The sequence below is a fragment of the Cervus canadensis genome, chromosome 21 (genome assembly GCF_019320065.1).
Source record: "Cervus canadensis isolate Bull #8, Minnesota chromosome 21, ASM1932006v1, whole genome shotgun sequence".
In the NCBI taxonomy this organism is placed as follows: Eukaryota; Metazoa; Chordata; class Mammalia; order Artiodactyla; family Cervidae; genus Cervus; species Cervus canadensis.
Genome location: NC_057406.1, coordinates 41395345 through 41410858, shown reverse-complemented (window position 1 = coordinate 41410858; position 15514 = coordinate 41395345). Strand labels below are relative to the sequence as shown.

General features: G+C 40.3%; 1 long non-coding RNA gene across 1 annotated transcript; it reads left to right on the top strand.

The window, feature by feature from the left end:
* The first annotated feature begins 900 nt into the window (after positions 1-900).
* On the top strand, positions 901-14991 carry LOC122423858. Its single transcript, XR_006264232.1, has 3 exons — positions 901-1047; positions 12034-12037; positions 14953-14991. It is a non-coding gene; the product is annotated as an uncharacterized LOC122423858 (long non-coding RNA).
* Positions 14992-15514: the final 523 nt, after the last annotated feature.

Here is a 15514-nt window from a genome sequence, read left to right as displayed (position 1 = left end):
GTCCAACACTTTGTGATCCATGGACTACAGGACAACAGTCTTCCCTGGCCTTCACTATCTCCCAGAGTTTGCTCAAACTCATGTCCATTTAGTTGGTGATGCCGTTCAATCATCTCATCCTCTGTCATCATCTTCTATTCCTGCCCTCAATCTTTCAAAGTATCAGGGTCTTTTTCAATGAGTCAGTAATTCCCATCAGGTGGCCAAAGTATTGGAGCTTCGCTTCAGCATCAGTCCTTTCAGTGAATATTCAGGGTTGATTCCCTTTAGGATTGGTTGGTTTGATGACCTTGCCAGTCAAGGAAAGTCTTCTCCAGCACCACAATTTGAAAGCATCAGTTCTTTGGCTCTCAGCCTTCTTTATGGCTCAACTGTCACATCCTGTACATGACTACAGGGAAAACCATGGCTTTGACTATATGGACTTTGGTTGGCAAAGTGATGTCTCTGCTTTTTAATATACTATCTAGGTTTGTCATAGCTTTTCCTCCAAGGAGCAACTGTCTTTTAATTTCATGGCCTCAGTCAGAATCTGCAGTGATTTTGGAGCCCAAGAAAATAAAGTCTGTCACTATTTCCACTGTTTCCGGAACTATTTGCCGTGAAGTGATGGGACCAGGTGCTATGATCTTAGTTTTTAGAATGTTGAGTTTTAAGCTTATTCACTTTCCTCTTTCACTTTCATCTAAGGGCTCTTTAGTTTTTCTTCACTTTCTGCCTTACAGTGGTATCACCTGCATATCTGAGGTTGTTGATATTTCTCCTGGAGGTTGTGATTCCAGCTCGTGATTCATCCAGCCCTGCATTTCATATGATATACTCTGCATGTAAATTAAATAAGCAGAATGGTAATATGTAACCGTGTCACACTCCTTTTCAAATTTTGAACCAGTCCGTTGTTCCATGTCCACTTTTAACTGTTGCTTCTTGACCTGCTTGCAGATTTTTCAAGAGGCAGGTAAGGTGGTCTGGTATTTCTGTCTCTTTAAGGATTTTCCACAGTTTGTTGTGATCCACACAGTTAAACACTTTAGCATAGTCCATGAAGTAGAAGCAGATGTCCTATGATTGAACAGATGTTGGCAATTTGCTCTCTTGTTCCTCCACCTTTTCTAAGTTCAGCTTGCATATCTGGAATTTCTTGATTCATGTATTGTTGAAGGTTAGTTTGAAGGATTTTGAGCATTACCATGCCTACCTGTGAAATGAGAACAATTTTTCAGTAGTTTGATCATTCTTAGGCATTGCCCTTCTTTGGGATTGGAATGAAAACTGACATTTTCCAGTCCTGTGGCCACTGCGGAGTTTTCCAAATTTGCTGGCATATTGAGTGCAGCACTTTCACAACATCATCTTTCAGGATTTGAAATAGCTCAACTGGAATTCCATCACATCCACTAGCTCTGTTTGTACTGATGCTTCGTAAGGCCCACTTGACTTTACACTCTAGGATATCTGGCTCTAGGGGAATGATCACACAATCATGGTTATCTGAGTCATTAAGACCTCTTTTGTCTAGTTCTGCATATTCTTGCCACCGCTTCTTAATACTTTATGCTACTATTAGGTCCATACTATTTCTGTCCTTTATTGTGCCCATCTTTGCCTGAAATGTTGCCTTGGTATCTCTCTCTCTCTCTTTTTTTTAGTTGAAGAGATCTCTAGTCTTTCCCATTCAATTTTCCCCCTCTATTTCTTTGCATTGATCACTTAGGAAGCTTTCTTATCTCTCCTTGCTATTCTTTGGAACTCTACACTCGGATGGATATATCTTTCCTTTTCTTTTGGATATATCTTTTACCACATAACATAACCTAAAAAGATTAATTATGCATTTGACAACATTTCCTATGTAATTTAACATACCAAATTAACCTAATTAGTTTAATATCTGTCTTTAGAATGTTTAAGGTGCCATTTGAAGCATCCCAAAGTTAGAAGTCAAAGAACTTCATTACATTTTGATTTCGGTTTCTGCCATACATTGACATGAATCAGCCATGGATTTACATGTATTCCCCATCCTGATCCCCCCTCCCACCTCCCTCCCCACCCCATCCCTCTGGGTCTTCCCAGTGCACCAACCCCGAGCACTTGTCTCATGTATCCAACCTGGGCTGGTGATCTGTTTCACCCTAGATAATATACATGTTTCGATGCTGTTCTCTCAAAACATCCCACCCTCGCCTTCTCCCACAGAGTCCAAAAGTCTGTTCTATACATCTGTGTCTCTTTTTCTGTTTTCCATATAGGGTTATCATTACCATCTTTCTAAATTCCATATATATGTGTTATTATCCTGTATTGGTCTTTATCTTTCTGGCTTACTTCACTCTGTATAATGGGCTCCAGTTTCATCCACCTCATTAGAACTGATTCAAATGAATTCTTTTTAGTGGCTGAGTAATATTCCATGGTGTATATGTACCACAGTTTCCTTATCCATTCGTCTGCTGATGGGCATCTAGGTTGCTTCCATGTCCTGGCTATTATAAACAGTGCTGCAATGAACATTGGGGTGCACATAAAGTAATTAGCCTCCAACTAATAAAAATAAGTGGGGAAAAAAAGATAAAAATACTAAAAAAAAAAAAAAAATGAAAAAAATTTTTTTTTTTTTTTTTAATTTTTTTATTAGTTGGAGGCTAATTACTTCACAACATTTCAGTGGGTTTTGTCATACATTGATATGAATCAGCCATAGATTTACACTTATTCCCCATCCCGATCCCCCCTCCCACCTCCCTCTTCACCCGACTCCTCTGGGTCTTCCCAGTGCACCAGGCCCGAGCACTTGTCTCATGCATCCCACCTGGGCTGGTGATCTGTTTCACCATAGATAGTATACATGCTGTTCTTTTGAAACATCCCACCCTCACATTCTCCCACAGAGTTCAAAAGTCTGTTCTGTATTTCTGTGTCTCTTTTTCTGTTTTGCATATAGGGTTATCATTACCATCTTTCTAAATTCCATATATATGTGTTAGTATGCTGTAATGTTCTTTATCTTTCTGGCTTACTTCACTCTGTATAATACAGATGGCTAACAAACACATGAAAAGGTGCTCAACATCACTCATTATTAGAGAAATGCAAATCAAAACCACAATGAGGTACCATTACACGCCAGTCAGGATGGCTGCTATCCAAAAGACTACAAGCAATAAATGCTGGAGAGGGTGTGGAGAAAAGGGAACCCTCTTACACTGTTGGTGGGAATGCAAACTAGTACAGCCACTATGGAAAACAGTGTGGAGATTCCTTAAAAAACTGGAAATAGAACTGCCATATGACCCAGCAATCCCACTTCTGGGCATACACACTGAGGAAACCAGATCTGAAAGAGACACGTGCACCCCAATGTTCATTGCAGCACTGTTTATAATAGCCAGGACATGGAAGCAACCTAGATGCCCATCAGCAGATGAATGGATAAGGAAGCTGTGGTACATATACACCATGGAATATTACTCAGCTGTCAAAAAGAATTCATTTGAATCAGTCCTAATGAGATGGATGAAACTGGAAAAAAATTTTTGATTTAGGAAATTTTGTCAATAAATATCAAGAGTTTAGAGCACTCAGTCATATAGGAACACAAATCACTGTGAAACAATAGTTATCCCCTTAGCCAAAGTAATAATGAAATATTTCAAAGGCAAATACGAGAACATATCACTTGAAAGTAAAGAACTTAATATGTGTTATCAAAGGCAGTTCAACATTTCAAGAAAATTTTTACCATGCACAAAACTCTTTTTTCAGGGTCCACTTTCACAAAACTTTCCTCATTTTCTGTAGCCATCCCTTAATTTTCCCATTCTGAAACAGACACCCTGTAAGTCAAACCCACATCTTTTTCCTTTCAGTTCAGTTCAGTTCAATCACTCAGTTGTGTCTGACTCTTTGCAACCCCATGAACCGCAGCACGCCAGGCCTCCCTGTACATCACCAGCTCCCGGAATTTACTCAAACTCATGTCCCTCGAGTCGGTGATGCCATCCAGTCATCTCATCCTCTGTCGTCCCCTTCTCCTCCTGCCCCCAATCCCTCCCAGCATCAGGGCCTTTTCCAATCCCTCCCAGCATCAGGGTCTTTCCCAATGAGTCAACTCTTCACATGAGGTCTTTTTCCTTTAGTTAAATGCAATTCCATTCCTGATATCTTCTTTACTAAAAATATGCATTCTACTTTCCTTAAGCAACCATGAACTGTTCTTTATATCAGCACTCTGTAGATTGGTAAACATAAATGCCAGTGATAATTTCTAAAAATATTTACTTTCTTATAGAGAACATATCAGGATGGCACCATGTTCATTAATAGTCCAAAATATCTTTAGTTTCTCTATAATAGGAAGCCAGTGTTCAGTAATTAATGTTTCAGTATCTTATTATATTTGTGAGTGACTGAGCTATTCAATAAACTTCCGTCACTTAATTAATTTGGAACAGCCCTAGAAATTCAATTTAACAAAATTTGGGGAGACTAGAATAGAGTTTTCCTTAGTAGAGTTTATCTAAAAAGCTCTTATCTCATTTGTATTTTCATTCCTTAAAAGTCTCTTCATATTGAGTTACTTGCTGATAAATTTGTAACAGATATAACAAGGTTTTATTTAACTTATATTAAATCTAGGCACAGCGAAAGTATTATATTGATTTTGCTGACTCAAGACCCATCTATATTAATTAGATCAACAAGCTTAAGCATTAAAACCAGGTATTAATTTAGTATTGAATATTCCCCAGTTGACATGAACCTGAAATTCACTTAGCTTAACTTTTTCTTGTATTTAGAATTGTTTGAGTTGTAACTGCATACTTTCTCTTTAGACTAATTAAATGGGATCATTTACAAATTAACTTGAGCAATATTAAGACAAAGACACATACTGAGATGTACATTAAGGCAGACACAACAAGAGATCTAGCTTCATTTGATAAACTAAGTCATGAATTAGATATCATGATATAAAACTCACTAGTTTTTAAATAAAAGTTGGAATAAGAAAGGTTTTCAAGGACTTTATTCCTTGTTTGTGTTTTGTTTTGTTCAGTTTCAGGAATTAGAGATGGTCTAGATAAGATAAGTTATCCTGAGAGCTCTGGTTTCAAGGCACAGGGGGTGAAAATCAGGTTCTCCAAGTAGAATTTATTCCCTAAGTACTCTAATATTACTTTCCATCAAGCTATCTTTCTCTACTAGTTGGAACTTAAACTCATTGGGGGTCATTTAAGCTTTGACTGGCATTGTGTGCTTTAGCACCAATTTATTGGCACAATTAAAGGTTCATAATTTTTGTAGATACTCTTGTTTCTTTCTTTTAATGGGCTGAAAGTTTGGTCACCCAGCATAAGAAGGGTGTTTATGTGTAATTCAGAGAAATCTAGATTGTCTTCTGACTAGAGTAGCAAAATCCTCATCTAAGCCTTCTAAAAATGCGGACTTAAGCAAAGGTTCAATTTGGTCATTAGAAAATGACTCAAGTGTCAAGCAATAATGTTGCTTTAGAGTTTTTTTTCTTTAAAACTTTAATAGTAGTTCAGAACTGCTTCACTTAGTCTTTACTTGCACTGTTGAATCTCTGTCCAATCTATAGTTTTTGAAAAAGACTCTGGGAAAAGTTTCGAGTAATTTTTGAGCTAATTCCTTACATTTAGTTCTAGCCTGTGGACTATGTGATTCAATGTCCATTAAGAGCGAGGGTGGGATGTTTCAAGAGAACAGCATCGAAACATGTATATTATCTAGGGTGAAACAGATCACCAGCCCAGGTTGGATGCATGAGACAAGTGCTTGGGCCTGGTGCACTGGGAAGACCCAGAGGGATCGGGTAGAGAGGGAGGTGGGAAGGGGGATCGGGATGGGGAATACATGTAAATCCATGGCTGATTCATGTCAATGTATGACAAAAACCACTACAATATTGTAAAGTAATTAGCCTCCAACTAATAAAAATAAATGAAAAATAAAAGAGACATTTCTATTCTGCTTTCTCTATTTATTCCTTTGTTTTGCTTTCAAAAACTGACAGCTGAATAGGCATGCACACACAAACACTTGACAGCTATATTAATTGATATAGATCTGAAAGCCAAGGCTTATAGGAGGGATGGTCAACTGAAATTACTTAGCAAATCCTAATGGATTCTGATTTAGATTGGGAAATTCGTTAGCCAACTTTCTCAGTGCTGCTAGGTGTATATGATAGCCCCAGGGCAGTTGACTTCTCTCTGTAATAGATTTCTCCTTAAGGGAACTATAATCACTTCTGGTTTTTATCCTCCTATGCAGGAAGGAAGTCAAGAAACACCTGGAGTAACAGGCAAATTTGGCCTTGGAGTATGGAATGAAGCAGGGCAAAGGCTAATAGAGTTTTGCCAACAGAAAGCACTCGTTATAGCAAACACCTTCTTCCAACAACACAAGAGAAGACTCTACACATGAACATCACCAGATGGTCAACACCGAAATCAGATTGATTATATTCTTTGCAGCCAAAGATGGAGAAGCTCTATACAGTCAGCAAAAACAAGACAGAGAACTGACTGTGACTCAGATCATGAACTTCTTATTGCCAAATTCAGACTTAAATTGAAGAAAGTAGGGAAAAGCGCTAGACCACTCAGGCATGACCTAAATCAAATCGCTTATGGTTATACAGTGGAAGTGAGAAATAGATGTAAGGGACTAGATCTGATACACAGACTGCTTGATGAAGTATGGACAGAGGTTCAGACATTGTACAGGAGATAGGGATTAAGACCATCCCCATGGAAAAGAAATGCCAAAAAGCAAAATGGCTGTCTGAGGAGGCCTTACAAATAGCTGTGAAAAGAAGAGAAGCAAAAAGCAAATGAGAAAAGGAAAGATATTCCCATTTGAATACAGAGTTCCAAAGAATAGCAAGGAGAGATAAGAAAGACTTCCTCAGTGAGCAATGCAAAGAAATAGAGGAAAACAACAGAATGGGAAAGACTAGAGATCTCTTCAAGAAAATTAGAGATACCAAGGGAACATTTCATGCGAAGATGGGCTCGATAAAGGACAGAAATGGTAAGGATCTAACAAAAGCAGAAGATATTAAGAAGAGGTGGCAAGAATACACAGAAGAACTGTACAAAAAAGGTCTTCACGACCCAGATAATTACGATGGTGTGATCACTCACCTAGAGTCAGACATCCTGGAATGTGAAGTCAAGTGGGCCCCAGGAAGCATCACTACCAACAAAGCTAGTGGAGGTGATGGAATTCCAGTTGAGCTATTTCAAATCCTGAAAGATGACGCTGTGAAAGTGCTGCACTCAACATGCCAGCAAATTTAGAGAACTCAGCAGTGGCCACAGGACTGGAAAAGGTCAGTTTTCATTCCAATCCCAAAGAAAGGCAATCTCAAAGAATGCTCAAACTACTGCACAATTGCACTCATCTCATATGCTAGTAAAGTAATGCTAAAAATCCTCCAAGCCAGGCTTCAGCAATACGTGAACCATGAATTTCCAGATGTTCAAGCTGGTTTTAGAAAAGGCAGAGGAACCAGACATCAAATTGCCAACATCTGCTGGATCATCAAAAAAGCAAGAGAGTTCCAGAAAAATATCTGTTTCTGCTTTATTGACTATACCAAAGCCTTCGACTGTGTGGATCACAATAAACTGTGGAAAATTCTGAAAGAGATGGGGATAACAGACCACCTGACCTGCCTCTTGAGAAATCTGCATGCAGGTCAGGAAACAACAGTTAGAACTGGACATGGAACAACAGACTGGATCCAGATAGGAAAAGGAGTACGTCAAGGCTGTACATTGTCACCCTGCTTATTGAACTTCTATGCAGAGTACATCATGAGAAACACTGGGCTGGAAGAAGCACAAATTGGAATCAAGATTGCTGGGAGAAATATCAATAACCTCAGATATGCAGATGACACCACCCTTATGGCAGAAAGTGAAGAGGAACTAAAAACCCTCTTGATGAAAGAGGAGAGTGAAAAAGTTGGCTCAAAGCTCAACATTCAGAAAACTAAGATCATGGCATCTAGTCCCATCACTTCATGGGAAATAGATGGGGAAATAGTGGAAGCAGTGTCAGGCTTTATTTTTGGGGGCTCCAAAATCACTGCAGATGGTGATGGCAGCCATGAAAGTAAAAGAAGCTTACTCCTTGGAAGGAAAATTATGACCCACCTAGATAGTATATTGAAAAGCAGAGACATTACTTTGCCAGCAAAGGTCCGTCTAGTCAAGGCTATGGTTTTTCCAGTGGTCATGTATGGATGCGAGAGTTGGACTGTGAAGAAAGCTGAGCACCGAAAAATCGATGCTTTTGTACTGTGGTGTTGGAGAAGACTCTTGAGAGTCCCTTGGGATTCATGGGGTCACGACACGGCTGAGTGACTGAACTGAACTGATGCTGGGGGAAAGGGAGCAGCAGAAGGAAGAAGAGTTGTAAGAGTAAAAAAGAGATACCATCTGGCCAAGTAATTCGGATAGAACAGGATATGTAGAAGGAGAGATAGAGTCAGTAACATAGTGCTATCAGCCTTTTGTTGCCCTTGTTCTTATATAGTCTCAAGGGAAGTTTTTAGATACCAATAAAAGCAAGCATACCCTCAGTCTGATCTTATGGCCAGCTTTTTCTCACTGTGTGCACAAAGCTATCAATTTTGGAATATCAAAAGAACCCCAACTTGGTCATTTTAGTTTGAGATTTCCGTTAGTGTAATTTCCCCAATCAAGTAGGCACTTTCAAATATAAATTTTGTACATACATTACCCTGTCTGGTGTGTTAGTTAGAGGCTTGCTTTTTGATGCCCCTTGTTTCTGTTTGATTGACTCTATTTCCCATTTTAAGTTCAATTTATCAGGATAAAAGTCACTAATGAAATTGTGTGGTGGAATACTGTGCTGCTTCTAAGCTTAACTCTTCTAGGCATCAACCTTGTCATTTCAGCTCTGTTATGTCCTTCAGCTTCTCCCTTCAGCAGTCTAAGACCACCACCTGTGCTCAGATCATGGAATGACCAATTTTTACCTGTGACCACTGGACAAGTATTTTAATTAATCAGTGGGTTTTCCTTTAGGACCACTGAACAGTATGAGGACTCAGCCTCCACCACTCCTGAAATTTTTCAGTTGCCTGAGAAAGTTGTAACCAGCCAGGAGAAGTTTTGTCTCTTTTCTTAGGAGCAAAATCCTCATATAATACCTATTATCTTGACAAATTCTATTAAGTCAGCCATTTTGAGGAAACCTTCAGGAGTTGGTGATGGACAGGGAAGCCTGGCGTGCTGCGGTCCACGAGGCTGCAAAGAGTCAAACACAATTGAGCGACTGAACTGAACTGAACTCATTGAGGAAAAATATGAGATCAGAATCTTATCTAACCACTCAGCATAGACCACTCAGTCTCTTGCAACTGAGCAGCCTCTGTATCTTTCAACTGAGCCCTACCCTGTATCTTTCCACTGGGTGGAGTGCCTTGGTATTTTTCAACCACCCCTAGCCACAGTTTCTTTCAGCTGGGAGAGGGCAGGTACCCACTCCAGTGCAAATAAACTTAAGGATTATCAACCAACATGGGAAATCTGAGAACCAAGAGAGACTTACCAAATTCATCTGGAATCTCTGAAGAGGCAGATGGGCACAAGGGTCCTCTGCTGGTACCAAAGCTCTGGTTCCTAGTAGAGTTCAGGCAAAGAAAAGAAGTCAACTCTTTCTTGGTCATCAAGGATCCCTCCTTCTTGGTCATGATAAAACTGTGGACTTTAAAAATGCATAACATGTCAGTTGTGAGTGAAGTTTCATTTGGGGCAAAATGAGGACTGCAGCTTGAGCCATAGTTCCTCAGATATCTCTGAGAAACTGATCCAAAGTGGCAGGGGGGAATGTCAGTATTTATGTGATTTTGGTGAAGGAGGAATACATGCAGCCAAGCACATATTTTTCTAGATAATTTCTGCTAGTCTGGTGAAGCTTTTTGCTAGTCATGAGGAAAAGTCATCAACACCATGAATGACTTTAGTGATTTTCTAGATATGAAGAGATAGAAAAATTGGGCTCATAATAATGACTCCTGAAAATCCTACTTTTTCCCTCAACCCAGAGTGTCTCATTTCTGCTCTCCAGCCCAGACTCTTTCCTGGAGGTGTTAAATGTCAGTAGCTGCAGCAGCACTTGATTTAATCCTTACAGAAATATATGACAAGTGCCCAAGAAAGGGCAAATTTGTTGTTGACAGTAGATACTACTGACATTATAGGAGGCTTACAGTAAGAAGAAGCTTTGAAAGAAAGTCCAGCTAGCTGGTACTGTAGCTAGAAATAATGTAAAGTACATTTAGTAATGATGCACACAAAATCAAAATGTGTAAATGGATGTTTCTACAGTGGTGTTCGAGAAAGTCAAATAAACACTATACTGGACTTTATTGCAGTATTTAAATGGGAAACATCTTGAAGTGAAAGGAATTAGAAGCAGCTCATAGGGATATTGTTTGTTGTTGTTCAATCGCTAAGTCGTGTCTGACTCTTTGTAACCCCATGGATTGTAGCGGGCCATGCTCCTCTGTCCTGTGCTAACTCCTGGAGCTTGCTCAAATCCATGTCCATTGAATCAGTGCTGCCACCTACCCATTGCATCTTCTGCCACCCCCTTCTCTACTTGCCCTCAATCCTTCCCAGCACCAGGGTCTTTTCCAGTGGGTCAGGTTTCACAACAGGTGTCCAGTGTATTGGAGTTTCAGCATCAGTCCTTCCAACGAATATTCAGCATTAATAACTGACTGGTGTGATCTCCTTGTTGTCTGAGGGACTCTCAAGAGTCTTCTCCAGCACCACAGTTCAAAAGCATCAATGCTTTGGCACTGAGCCTTCTTTATGAACCAACTCTCACATTCATATGTGACTACTGGAAAAACCATAGCTTTGACTATATGGACCTTTGTTGGCAAAGTGATGTCTCTGCTTTTGTATATGCTATCTAGGTTTGTCATATCTTTCCTTCCAAGGAGCTTAGTTCAGTTCAGTTCAGTTCAGTTCAGTACAGTCAGTCGCTTAGTCGTGTCCGACTTTTTGCGACCCCATGCACCGCAGCACCCCAGGCCTCCCTGTCAATCACCAACTCCCGTGGTCCACCCAAATCCATGTCCATTGAGTCGATGATGCGATCCAGCATTCTCATCCTCTGTTGTCCCCTTCTCTTCCTGCCCTCTATCTTTCCCAGCATCTGGGTCTTTTCCAAAGAGTTAGCTCTTTGCATCAGGTGACCAAAGTATTGGAGTTTCAGCTTCAACATCAGTCCTTCCAATGAATACCCAGGACTGATCTCCTTTAGGATGAACTGGTTGGATCTCCTTGTAGTCCAAGGGACTCTCAAGAGTCTTCTCCAATACCACAGTTCAAAAGCATCAATTCTTTGGCGCTCAGTTTACTTCACAGTCCAACTCTCACATCCATACATGACCACTGGAAAAACCATAGCCTTGACTAGACAGACCTTTGTTGGCAAAGTAATGTCTCTGCTTTTTTATATGCTGTCTAAGTTGGGCATAACTTTCCTTCCAAGGAGTAAGCATCTTTTAATTTCATGGCTGCCATCACCATCTGCAGTGATTTTGGAGCCCAGAAAAATAAAGTCAGCCACTGTTTCCAATGTTTCCCCATCTATTTCCCATGAAGTGATGGGACCAGATGCTATGATCTTAGTTTTCTGAATGTTGAACTTTAGGCCAACTTTTTCACCCTCCTCTTTCACTTTCATCAAGAGACTCTTTAGTTCTTCTTCACTTTCTGCCATAAGGGTGGTGTCATCTGCAGATCTGAAGTTATTGATATTTCTCCCAGCAATCTTGATTCCAGCTTGTGCTTCTTCCACCCCAACGTTTCTCATGATGTACTCTGCATAGAAGTTAAATAAGCAGGGTGACAATATACAGCCTTGACGTACTCCTTTACCTATTTGGAACCAGTCTGTTGTTCCATGTCCAGTTCTAACTGTTACTTCCTGACCTGCATGCAGATTTCTCAAGAGGCAGGTCAGGTGGTCTGTTATTCCCATCTCTTTCAGAATTTTCCACAGTTTATTGTGATCCTCACAGTTGAAGGCTTTGGCATAGTCAATAAAGCAGAAATAGATGTTTTTTATGGTACTCTCTTGCTTTTTTGATGATCCAGTGGATGTTGACAATTTGATGTCTGGTTCCTCTGCCTTTTCTAAAACCAGCTTGAACATCTGGAAGTTCACAGTTCACGTATTGCTGAAGCCTTGCTTGGAGAATTTTAAGCATCACTTTACCAGCGTATGAGATGAGTGCAATTGTGCAGTAGTTTGAGCATTCTTTGGGATTGGAATGAAAACTGACCTTTTCCAGTCCTATGGCCACTGCTGAGTTCTCTAAATTTGCTGGCATGTTGAGTGCAGCACTTTCACAGCGTCATCTTTCAGGATTTGAAATAGCTCAACTGGAATTCCATCACCTCCACTAGCTTTGTTGGTAGTGATGCTTCCTGGGGCCCACTTGACTTCACATTCCAGGATGTCTGACTCTAGGTGAGTGATCACACCATCGTAATTATCTGGGTCGTGAAGACCTTTTTTGTACAGTTCTTCTGTGTATTCTTGCCACCTCTTCTTAATATCTTCTGCTTCTGTTAGATCCCTACATTTTCTGTCCTTTATCGAACCCATCTTCGCATGAAATGTTCCCTTGGTATCTCTAATTTTCTTGAAGAGATCTGTAGTCTTTCCCATTCTATTGTTTTCCTCTATTTCTTTGCATTGATTGCTGAGGAAGGCTTTCTTATCTCTCCTGGCTATTCTTTGGAACTCTGTATTCAAATGGGTATTTCTTTCCTTTTCTCCTTTGCTTTTCACTTCTTTGCTTTTCAGAGCTATTTGTAAGTCCTCCTCAGATAGCCATTTTGCTTTTATGCATTTCTTTATCTTGGTGATGGTCTTGATTCCTGTCTCCTGCACAATGTCACAAACCCCCGTCCATAGTTCATCAGGCACTCTGTCTATCAGATCTAGTCCCCTAAATCTATTTCTCAATTCCACTGTGTAGTCATAAGGGAATTGACTTAGGTCATACCTGAATGGTCTAGTGGTTTTCTCCACTTTCTTCAATTTAAGTCTGAATTTGACAATAAGAAGTTCATGTTCTGAGCCACAGTCAGCTCCCAGTCTTATTTTTGCTGACTGTATAGAGCTTCTCCATCTTTGGCTGCAAAGAATATAATCAATCTGATTTTGGTGTTGACTGTCTGGTGATGTTCATGTGTAGAGTCTTCTCTTGTGTTGTTGGAAGAGGGTGTTTGCTATGCAGTACCTTCTCCTGGCAGAACTCTATTAGCCTTCTCCTGTTTCATTCTGCACTCCAAGGCCAAATTTGCCTGTTACTTCAGGTGTTTCTTGACTTCCTACTTTTGCATTCCAGTCCTCTATAATTAAAAAGACATCTTTTTTGGGTGTTAGTTCTAGCATGTCTTGCTGGTCTTCATAGAACTGTTCAACTTCAGCTTCTTCAGCATTACTGCTCAGGGCATAGACTTGGATTACCGTGATATTGAATGGTTTGCCTTGGAAACGAACAGAGATTCTTCTGTCGCTTTTGAGATTGCATCCAAGTACTGTACTTCGGACTCTTTTGTTGACCATGATGGCTACTCCATTTCTTCCAAAGGATTCCTGCCCACAGTAGTAGATATAATAGTCATCTGAGTTAAATTGACCCATTCCAGTCCATCTTAGTTCACTGATTCCAGAATGTCAATGTTCACTCTTGTCATCTCCTGTTTGACCACCTCCAATTTGTCTTGGTTCATGGATCTAACATTCCAGGTTCCTAGGCAATACTGCTCTTTACAGCACCGAACCTTGCTTCTATCACAAGTCCCATTCACAACTGGGTGTTGTTTTTGCTTTGGCTCCATCCCTTCATTCTTTCTAGGGTTAATTCTCCAGAGATCTCCAATAGCATATTGGGCACCTATCGACCTGGGGAGTTCGTCTTTCAGTATCCTATCTTTTTGCCTTTTCATACTGTTCATGGGGTTTTCAAGTCAAGAATGCTGAAGTGGTTTTCCATTCCCTTCTCCAGTGGACCACATTCTGTCAGACCTCTCCACCATGACCCATCCATCTTGGATGGCCCCACACAGCATGGCTAAGTTTCATTGAGTTAGACAAGGCTGTGGTCCTTGTGATCAGAATGGCCTGTTGTCTGTGATTGTAGTTTCAGTCTGTCTACCCTCTGATGCCCTCTCTCAGTGTCTACTGTCTTACTTGGGTTTCTCTTACCTGGATGTGGGGTATCTCTTCACGGCTGCTCCAGCAAGGTGCAGCCGCTGCTCCTTACCTCGGACATGGGGTGGCTCCAAGGAGCAAGGGTCTTTTAACTTCATATCTGCAATCACCATCTTCAGTGATTTTGGAGTGCAAGAAAATAAAATCTGTCACTGTTTCTAGTTTTTCACCTTGAATTTTCCCGAAGTAATGAGACAAGATGCCATGATCTTCATTTTTAAAAAAAATTTCGAGTTTTAAGCCAGCTTTTTCAGTCTCTTCTTCACCCTCTTCAAGAGGCTGTTTAGATTCTCTTCACATTCTGCCATTAGAGTGTTAGCATCTGCAAAGCTGACGTTGTTGATATTTCTCCTGGCAATCTTGACTCCAGCTTGTGATTCATCCATTCTTCCATTTTTGCATGATGTACTCTGCATATAAGTTAAATAAGTAGGATAACAATATACACCTTTGTCATACACCGTTCCCAACTTTGGACCTGTCCCTTGTTTCATGTCCAGTTCTTACTGTTGCTTCTTGACCCACATACAGGATTCACAGGAGACAAGTAATGTGATTGGGTACTCCTATCTGTTTAAGAATTTTCCACAGTTTATTGTGATCTGCATAATCAAAGGTTTAGCATAGTCAATGAAGCAGAAGTAGATGTTTTTCTGGAACTCCCTTGCTTTCTCTGTGATCCAACAAATGTTGGCAATTTGATCTCTAGTTCCTCTGCCTCTTCAAAACCCACTTTGTACATTTGGAAGTTCTCAGTTCACGTAGTGCTGAGTCCTCACTTGAAAGAATTTGAGCATAATCTTGCTAGCATATGATATGAGTGCAATTGTACGGTAGTTTGAACATTCTTTGGCATTTCCCTTAGTTGGAATTGGAATGAAAACTGACATTTTCCAGTCCTGTGGCCATTGCTGAGTTTTCCAACTTTGCTGATATATAGCTGTGATGTGCCAAATCATGTCCAACTCTGTGATACCATTGACTGTGGCCCACCAGGCTTCTCTGTCTGTGGAATTTTCTGGGCAAGAATACTGGAGTGTATTGCCATTTCCTACTCTAGGATATCTTCCTGACCAGGGGGTTGAACCTTCATCTCTTGAGACTCCTGCATTGGTATGCAAACTTTTTACCATTGTGCTTCTTAGGAAGCCCTAACAGCATACATTAACTGAACTTTTTTCAAATTTAGTCTCTTATAAAGAGGACA